This window comes from Cricetulus griseus, chromosome 4 (genome assembly GCF_003668045.3).
Source record: "Cricetulus griseus strain 17A/GY chromosome 4, alternate assembly CriGri-PICRH-1.0, whole genome shotgun sequence".
Lineage (NCBI taxonomy): Eukaryota > Metazoa > Chordata > Mammalia > Rodentia > Cricetidae > Cricetulus > Cricetulus griseus.
In genome coordinates, this window is record NC_048597.1 from 3,509,105 (window position 1) to 3,518,432 (window position 9,328).

Sequence of the window (9,328 nt, forward strand, 5' to 3'; positions counted from 1 at the left end):
CAGATGTGAGAGAAGGAGGCCAAAGAGTGCTGCAGAGGTTCTGAGAAACAGACTGTCCAGGACGGCCGCCTGCTCAGGTTCTGAGAAACAGACTGTCCAGGACGGCCGCCTGTCAGGTTCTGAGAAACAGACTGTGCAGGACGGCCGCCTGCTCAGGTTCTGAGAAGCAGACTGTCCAGGACGGCCGCCTGCTCAGGTTCTGAGAAACAGACTGTCCAGGACGGCCGCCTGCTCAGGAGACCAAGGCACTAGCACCCAACCAGAGGGAGGCTGAGTTCCAGGAAGCCTCACCCCTCCTGCTTGAGAAGGCAGCCCAAACAATGGGCACCAAAAGTGACAGTGGACTGTCCTTGGGTCCTTTGTGGTTGTCAGTACTATGATGCCAAGGACAGCTCTCATCCCAAAGGGAGTAAGAGCTAAATACGGGGGGACCTGGACACATGGATTGCGGTATCCCTGAGTGTCATCTTCCACTGTGGAAGCAGTTCCTTGATGTCTCACAGTCACAGGACAAGTGACAGTCACAAATCAGCCCATCCAGGGACCTCAGGTGGGCAGGTTACAGAGTGGAGAGCTCTCCTCTCCAGGTTTCAGATTATCCCACAGTAATTTCTGCTGCTGGGCTGCTGGAAGCTGGTAATCTGCTGATCAGTGCATTCCAAAGGTCCCACCCATCGTCAGGACACTGGGATGAACATGTATGTGGTAAAAGGTGGTTAAGGGGACTAAAAAAGCCCAAGGTAATTTTGCGTTTTGTCTGTATCCTCCCAGCTCTCCGAGGTCATGAAGTTCTGACCAGTCAGCCCAAAGAATCTTCAACAGGCGCAGCTTTCCCCAGGGACTCTGCCCACAGCCTTCTAGATATAAACGAGGCAGCAAACCCAGAGGGGTCTTGACCTTGGTTGTTGGTCATGGTCCGAATAGGCAATTTTCTCTCTCTCTCTCTCTGTGTGTGTGTGTGTGTGTGTGTGTGTGTGTGTGTGTGTGTGTGTGTTGCAGGTTTAAGTAAACCATTAAGTTGAATGATAGTGTTGGGAACCAGGGTTGGGAGAAGAGGGGGACCCCGTGGATTGAAATGAAAATGTTGTCTGTTTATTTTGTTTTGCTTTTTTTTTTTCTCTTCAAGACAGGATTTCTATGTGTAACATCCCTGGCTGTCCTGGAACTCACTTTGTAGACCAGCAGACTGGCCTCAAACTCACAGAGATCCATCTGCCTTTGCCCGCCAAGTGCTGGGATTAAAGCCATGCACCACCACTGCCCGGTCCATTTGGGTTTATTTTTAAGCAACTAGTTCTATGAGCCTGGGAACAGGGCCACCCATAGCAAAGGACATTACCTGGGTCCATGTCTTGGTTTTTAAATATCACTGTCTGTGAAAAGGAGCAGAGGTCCTTGGAGAAAGGCCTCCTTCAGGGAGAGTTAGATGAGCCAGGAATGGCTCCTGCCAGAAAGCACAGAGCTGCCCAAAGAACTGATGGAGAGAGTCCAGAAGCGCAATGGAGCTTTTTCAGTTGTCAAGCCTGGTGCAGCCTGGGAATGAGACTGAATAGTGGCGATACTGAATAATAACCCTGAGCACAAAAGACTCGGGGCTGGGGAATGGTTTGGAGGTTAAGGGTGAGAACTGGAGTTGAGAGCCGCAGATCCTACATGAAAGCCCCTTGTGGGTGAAGCGGCTGCTCACTCCAGCCTCAGAAGCCAGGGGTAGGGGGTCTCCAGCCATATCATTGAGCTCTGGGTTTGATTGAGAGATCCTGCCTCAATGAGTAAGGCAGAAGGATGATTGAAGATTGGCTTCCACATGCATGTGCACCTATGTGCTGACATACCCTCGTGCCTCAGTGTCCCCTGTGCAGACACACCCTCGTGCCTCAGCTGCCACCCCCTACTAGAATGGAAAAAGAAAGCCAAGTCCACCACTCATGGGTGAAGGTGAAAAGCAAAGGGAAATTAAAATGAAACAGATGAACAAGGTACAAGGTACATTTCTGACTTGAGAAGAACAAATGTATACAACAGAACGCTCAAGGAAGAGCTCAGTGACAGTCCTGGCAAATAAATCTCAGGTGTGACAATCTGTTGGGTGAAAAAGGTAGTTGAGGAATAAAGAATATCACTGTTTCGGAGTGTTACCCCACAGATAATTTTTTATAGAGATTAAAAAGGAATGTATGGATACACCTGCACAGTATGATCAAAGTCAGCATTACCAGTGAGCTGATAGCATGGTGCCCAAAATGTATAACCCAAGATGTCATCATACAGCGGAGATGTCATCATATGGTGGAGAAAGGTCACTGTATAGAAAAGCTACCTCCAGGAGAACTAGCACAGCTCCCCTGAGACCTGCCTGAAACCATTCATGAAACACATGGTTTCATGACCTTCATTACAGTCTTCATGACCTAACACTCCTCCCCTTCAGTCCCATGTTCCTCCTAAGGCCCAAGAGAGAATTAACAACACGACTTGGTGGTTGGGAGACACATCCAAACCACAGCAGATACAATCTGATACTCTTGGGAAAAATCTTATAGCTGGCAGATGTTAGCTGTGGGGCAATGTTATCTGAATTCAGTTACTGCAACATGATTGAGAAAGAGGAGCGTTCTTAGGAAATACGCCCCGAAAACGCTTGTGGATGATGGGTCGTGATCTCTGCAGTTTAATCTCGAATTATCTGGAAAGAAACTGTTGGGCACTATTCTGCACCAACATCTGCAGAATAAGTTCCCAGTGTTGAACACTTAAAAACGCCCAACTTAGAAAATTTCTCTTCGGGCAGTGGTGGGACACGCCTTTAATCCCAGCACTCAGGAGGCAGAGGCAGGCAGATCTCTGAGTTCAAGGCCAGCCTGGTCTACAAAGTGAGTTCCAGGACAGCCAAAGCTGCAGAGAAACACTCTTGAAAACCCAATAAAATATTACTCTCCTTCCTTTGTTACCATTTCTAAGGTAAATGCCTAGATTATGAATACCAAATACAGAAGTGTGAATGTTATAGTCTGTAATGAGAAGGGCTGATTTAAATGCAAGATGGTAGCTGGAGTTTCTTTCCAGTTGTTGGTCAGAAGCATTTTAGAACCCCCCAAAATAATACAAGCTATTGCTGTTCTTGATTGACCCTGAGCACTCAATGGTAAGATCCTATTGCTGAAGAAGACACTCAGTGGTCATCAGACATGGAGAAATCCAATTAGTATCGACCAGTAAGTTTACTCCTGCTAGCTAGCTTTCATCGTGCTGATTTAAATGCAAGATGGTAGCTGGAGTTTCTTTCCAGCCTGGTCCCATAGCCGCTGCTTCAGCCCCAAATAAACACACGGAGACATATATTAATTTATAAACTGTTGGCTGATGGCTAGGGCTTCTTATTGGCTAGCTCTGTCTTAACTATTAACCCATAACTACTAATCTATGTATTTCTACATGGCCTTATCTTACCAGAGAGTGCCTGGCGTGCCCTTTCTTCCCAGTGTCTACATGGCGACTCCTGGTGCCTCGCTCCCCTCTCCCCAGCATTCTCTACTTCTCCTAGCCCTGCCTATATTCCTGCCTCTCCTGGCCAATCAGTGTTTTATTCATTAACCAATAAGAGAAACATACAGAAGACCATCATCCATCACAAGATGGTTAGAAACATTGGAGCAGAGCACTCACATAGCCGTGCTCCCTGTACCGCATATAGCCGTGCTCCCTGTACCGCACAAAGCTGTCCTCTTTGTACACAGGTTTGTGCTTTGTGCAAAGGGGACTTTAATTACTAGGAAGGCCCCACCCCCGACTTACATCAGACTCTTCAGGTTAATAAAGTCCTGCCATTATCCTAGGGCCTGCCCTGACCTAAATTTAGAGCTTGGACAATGAGGTGTTTGTAATTAGCTGGTGCATTGCCACGAGGAGATTTTCCCAAGCACCACAGTGTGGAGCTTTGTGTGCAGATTCATCAGTCTCCAAAGCAGCTGTGTAAATCAGTAGACGTCTAAAGTCCGAAGGGGTGGAAAAAGACCTAAAGATAGTGAGTTGAAAATGAAAATCACTGATAATGGGAATGTGGGTCAATGCCAGTACTTGGAAGAGTTTAGTGCTCTCTTCGTGTGAGTGTGTGATGTTAGAAACATGCACATTCGTCTTTCCACAATGTCACAATGTATGAATAACAATAAATTCTAAAGCTATGTCACGTTTATTGGTGGCCACTTCCAAGTACTCCAGGTCTGCTTGGAGAGCTGTGGCAGTCACTGCTGCTTATTTGCTTTTCAAAGATTTATTTTATGTGTTTTGGTGTTTTGCCTACATATATGTCTCTGCACCACTTGTGAGCCTGCAGAGGCCAGAAGAAGCCCTGGAACTGGAGCTACATGGTTGTGAGCCACCATGTGGGCGTTGGGAATTGAACAGGCAGTGCCTTTAACTGCTGAACCAACTTTCCGGCTCCTTGCAGGTGTTTTATTGCAATCTTAATTGTATTTAATTGTAATTACACTTCAGTGTGTGTGTGTGTGTGTGTGTGTGTGTGTGTGTGTGTATGTATGTATGTATGTAGGCAGAGCTTTCCACTGCACTTACTCTCTGCATGAGACCACTTGTGAATTTGGTATTAATTGCTGTGCACTGCACAAGGAAGCTTCTCTGAGATCTGGGAGCTGCTCTAATCCATGGGTGTAGATTAAGAATTTGGAGGGTATTTTGATGCTATTTCCGTTCAGCAGAATAACAGCAAGAGCTTCACTCCTGGGGCTTGTGAGCTCTCAACAGTGGCTTTGTGGCCAGATCCACAGTACCAGGCATGGATTTCCTCCTGTGGAGAGTGGCTGAAATCCAATCATAAAGTTATTAGTTAATTAGCTCCATAGCATTTGAGCCAACAGTTCATGCATGGGCTGATCTTGCCATGCTGCTCATCATTACCGATGACAGGGTTCTAACCTTGGATGATTATTGTGAATTTCCCCTATGCAGCCTACTATAACACGGATTCTCTTTGGTCTTAATAATAAACTTGGAGTCAGCTATCGGGTGAAAGCGGAAGGATCAGAGAAGCAGAGCAGCCAGCCACTAGAGTTCTTACCTCTACCACTGCTCAGACCAAAGGGGTGATCCTGTCCTCAGACTGCATCCTTAGACTGCAATGAGCTCCTGTCTCCTCCCATCTGATATTCCTCTCTCTGCTCAGCCCATATCTCTTCCTGTCTCCACCTCCCTAGTGCTGAGATTAAAGCTGTGTGACTCCCAAGTACTGGGATTAAAAATGTGTATCACCATTGCCTGGCCTCTATGGCTAACTAGTGTGGCTAGCTCTGCACTCTGATCTTCAGGCAAACTTTATTTGTTAGATCATAAACAAAATATCACCACAGCCAACATAGTACCTTCCAGCACGATGAACGCTAGCTAGCAGGAAGAAACTTACTGGTCGATACTAACTGGATTTCTCCATGTCTGGTGACCACTATGAGTGTCTTCTTCAGCAATAGGATTTTACCGTCGAGTGCTCAGGGTCAACAAGAACAACAGCAATAGCTTGTATTATTTTGGGGGGTTCTAAAATGCTTCTGACCAACAACTCAAAGGGAGGTGTCCCATATCTGATACTGGGGTTTTAATTTATGGCTTAAGGGGGAACAGACACACACACACACACACACACACACACACACCGTGGCAGTTTGAGAAATGTCCCTCATTGGCTCATGTATTTGAACATGTGGTACCCAATGGTGGCGCTGTTTTGGGGGTTTAGAAAGTGTGCTCTTGCTGGAGGAAGTGTGCCACTGGGGAGGACGGGCTTTGAGACTTCATAGCGTCACCCCACTTCCTGTTCACCATTGCTTTGTGCTGGCAGTGGAGACATGATGTTATCACAGCAACAGGGAAGTAGTGAATACACATGAAGTAATGTTTCCATTGGGATTTCCCAAAGATCCTCAGTGTTAGTCTCCTGTTCCCCATCTCCTCCTCAGCGCCACCGTTCATCCCTCTGCAGCTAGACCTCCCTCCCCAGAGTCCTCCCCACACCATCCTCCACTCTCCTCCCCAGAGTCCTCCCCACACCATACTCCACTCTCCTCCCCAGAGTCCTCCCCTCCCCATCACCATACTCCACTCTCCTTCCTAGAGTCCTCCCCACACCATACTCCACTCTTCTCCCCAGAGTCCTCCCCTCACCATACTCCACTCTCCTTCCCAGAGTCCTCCCCACACCATACTCCACTCTCCTCCCCAGAGTCCTCCCCACACCATACTCCACTCTCCTCCCCAGAGTCCTCCCCTCACCATACTCCACTCTCCTCCCCAGAGTCCTCCCCTCCCCATCACCATACTCCACTCTCCTTCCTAGAGTCCTCCCCACACCATCCTCCACTCTCCTTCCTAGAGTCCTCCCCTCACCATACTCCACTCTCCTTCCTAGAGTCCTCCCCACACCATACTCCACTCTTCTCCCCAGAGTCCTCCCCTCACCATACTCCACTCTCCTTCCCAGAGTCCTCCCCACACCATACTCCACTCTCCTCCCCAGAGTCCTCCCCACACCATACTCCACTCTCCTTCCCAGAGTCCTCCCCTCACCATACTCCACTCTCCTCCCTAGAGTCCTCCCCACACCATACTCCACTCTCCTCCCCAGGCACTGGTCTCCAGTGTCTGCACTGTTGCGCACTCACACAGAACCATTGGCATTAATGAGGTGCACTCTAAGTGGGTGTGAGGAGGACAGTCTCTTCAGTACCGTGTGAGCAGGCGCTGGGGAGAGACCTACAAGTGCTGGAGAAGGGTTGAACAAACCGCAGAGCCGGAGGGTGGAGGACAATTGTAGTCACCGAGAACTGTGTGTTTTTTTGTTTTTTGAGACACGGTTTCTCTCTGTGGCTTTGGAGCCTATCCTGGCACTCGCTCTGTAGACCAGGCTGGCCTCGAACTCACAGAGATCCACCTGCCTCTGCCTCCCGAGTGCTAGGACTAAAGGCGTGTGTTTTGAGGATGCTGATTCTGAACTCTAGTGGTGCAAACCCAGCAGGGACAGGAGTCCCAGAGACTTTCCTGGAGCACAAGGTTACTGTGCAAATCATCCACAAATGGGTCCCTGGAGGTCAGCACGCTTCCTTGTCTCATTCCCACCAGGGAGAGTTTCAGTCAATGTCAGGTACCCATCTGTGTCATACCAGAATGAAGGGTGTGTCGTGACAGAGTCTGGCTGCAGAGTTCTGAAATTTCAGCTAATGCGGAGCCTGAGGCAGGAGGATCAGTCAAAGTTCCTGGCTACGTTTGCCAACCTCAGACCCTGTCTAAAAATAATAACATAAAGGAGCGTGTGTGTGTGTGTGTGTGTGTGTGTTGTGTGTGTGTGTGTGTGTGTGTGAGAGAGAGAGAGAGAGAGAGAGAGAGAGAGAGAGACAGAGAGAGAGAGACACAGAGAGACAGAGAGAGACAGAGACAGAGAGAGACAGAGAGAGACAGGGAGAGAGACAAAGAAAGAGAGAGACAGAGACAGAGAGAGACAGACAGAGAGAGACAGAGACAGAGAGAGAGACAGAGACAGGGAGAGAGACAAAGAAAGAGAGAGACAGAGACAGAGACAAAGAGACAGAGAAACAGAGACAGAGACAGACAGAGAGAGACAGAGACACAGAGAGAGACAGAGTGTGTGTGTGTCAGAGAGAGAGAGAGAAAGAGAGAGAGAAAGAGAGAGAGAGAGAGAGAGAGAGAGAGAGAGAGAGAGAAGCGAGGTTGTAGCAGCAGCAGCTGCGTCCCTAGGGTGCCTGAGACTCTAGGTCCAATGCCCAGCAGTAGTAGTGGGGTAACACACAGTTCTGGAGTCTGGAAACAAGGGCTGGGGAACTTCTTGAAACTCTTGACCTGAAAATAACGGAAACGGGGTTCTGAGGTCAAAATCAGGACCCTCTCAGGCCTCCCCATCCTTACTTGGGGTGAGAAGGGGAAGGTGGAGAGTAAGTGTTAAGATCCCAGCATCTCCTCCCCTACTGAGAGGAGGGAGGAGTACCTTCTCTGAGGGGCTGGGTTGCAATCTTCTCTCTCACGGGGTTTATTGTGTTCCCGGTGTCCTCCCGCAGAGAGTTCTCAGCCACTGCACAGGCTCAGGTGTTCACCCACCCATTAGCGTCAGTGCGGCGCCGCAGGCTTCCACAGCCAGGTGGCATCTTGACCACTGAGGGCAGCAGTCCTAAGGGACAAGCGGGGGCTCTTCGCCCTGCTGGGGGGCAGGCCACACTTCTGAGAGCGACCCTGCGGGCAGGGGGCCCTGGTGGTGTCCGGAGTCTCAGCGGAGAGTGGCCAGCGGTACCCCTGGCGCCGCCTGAGCCTGGCTGGGGTGTGGCCAGGCCCTGGGGCTGCGGGGATCTGGCCCTTTGCTGCTCACGAGGCCTCCGTCTGCGCGGTGGTTGGTGAAGACGCCGCCCCACTCCCGTGCGTCTCGCCGCTTGACACCGGCTCCCGGAGCTGCGGGTGTCACGGGCCAGGAGCACCCGGGAGGGGCCGTGGACGCCCGGGCCCCGGAGGTACGCGCTGCCCGCTGACGGCGGCTCCGGCGGGGGACGCGCTCCCTTTCCAGCTCCCCAGGAGCGAGCCGGCTCGCCCAGCCTGCGCTCCCGCGCCCGGCTTTGATGTTTCTGTTTGTCCCCCAGGCGGAGTTATTTATAGACAGGAACACTTTCTCCACGGCCGGGGCCCTTTGGCTTTGCTGGACCGGGTCTGGCTACTATCATTTCTTCCCTCACCGGCTGCAGGGAGCCGGCTCAACAACCCCTTGCACCTCGTTCCCTGCTTGGCTCTCAGTAGTCAGCTGCTCTCCGCCGGGCCGGGCCGGCGTTTGCTGTATGAACCCGGGGACAGCTCGCCCCTGTTGAAAGTGGGAGACGGGCTCGCCCTGCCCCAGCTCCATCCGCACCCACGAAAACCCTAGAACGCCGAGGGTGGGCGCGGGGCGGGTGGTGCCCCGGGAAGCGGTGCGTCCTGCTCACCCCGCACCCCCAAGGCCCCTCTGATTGTTGGGATGCGGCCGCCCTCCTCCGCCCAGGTGCTCACCTCTGTTTATGTTCTGCCCGAAAGGACCCCTTCTGGGGGAGCCCGATTTCCTCTCAGTGTAGAAACTTGTGTGAGCATTTCGCTTTCTAGTAGCCAAGTAGGCAAAAGAGACGCCAGGTGTGTCTCCCTGAAAAAAGAAATGGAGTTTTAGTTCCAGAAACTTCTGTTGAGCACCTACCGGTACAGGCAGGGGTACGGGGGTAAGGGGGACACTGAGTGTCAGAGTGGGGGTGAGGGGGACACTGAGTGTCAGAGTGGGGGTGAGGACACTGAGTGTCAGAGT

The 9,328-nt window shown here is 50.9% G+C and overlaps 1 protein-coding gene across 2 annotated transcripts in view; it reads left to right on the forward strand.

The window, feature by feature from the left end:
- Hlcs (holocarboxylase synthetase) overlaps positions 1-9,328 on the forward strand; it is a 176,963-nt gene that overhangs the window by 3,791 nt on the left and 163,844 nt on the right. The window contains exon 1 of one of the 2 annotated variants that reach the window (XM_027415647.2): positions 8,346-8,519. The exons of the other annotated variant lie outside the window; for it this stretch is intronic. The gene's annotated coding sequence lies outside the window, so the exon portion shown is untranslated. Of the gene's footprint in view, positions 1-8,345; positions 8,520-9,328 lie in introns of those variants that run through there. 2 annotated transcript variants of the gene reach the window in all.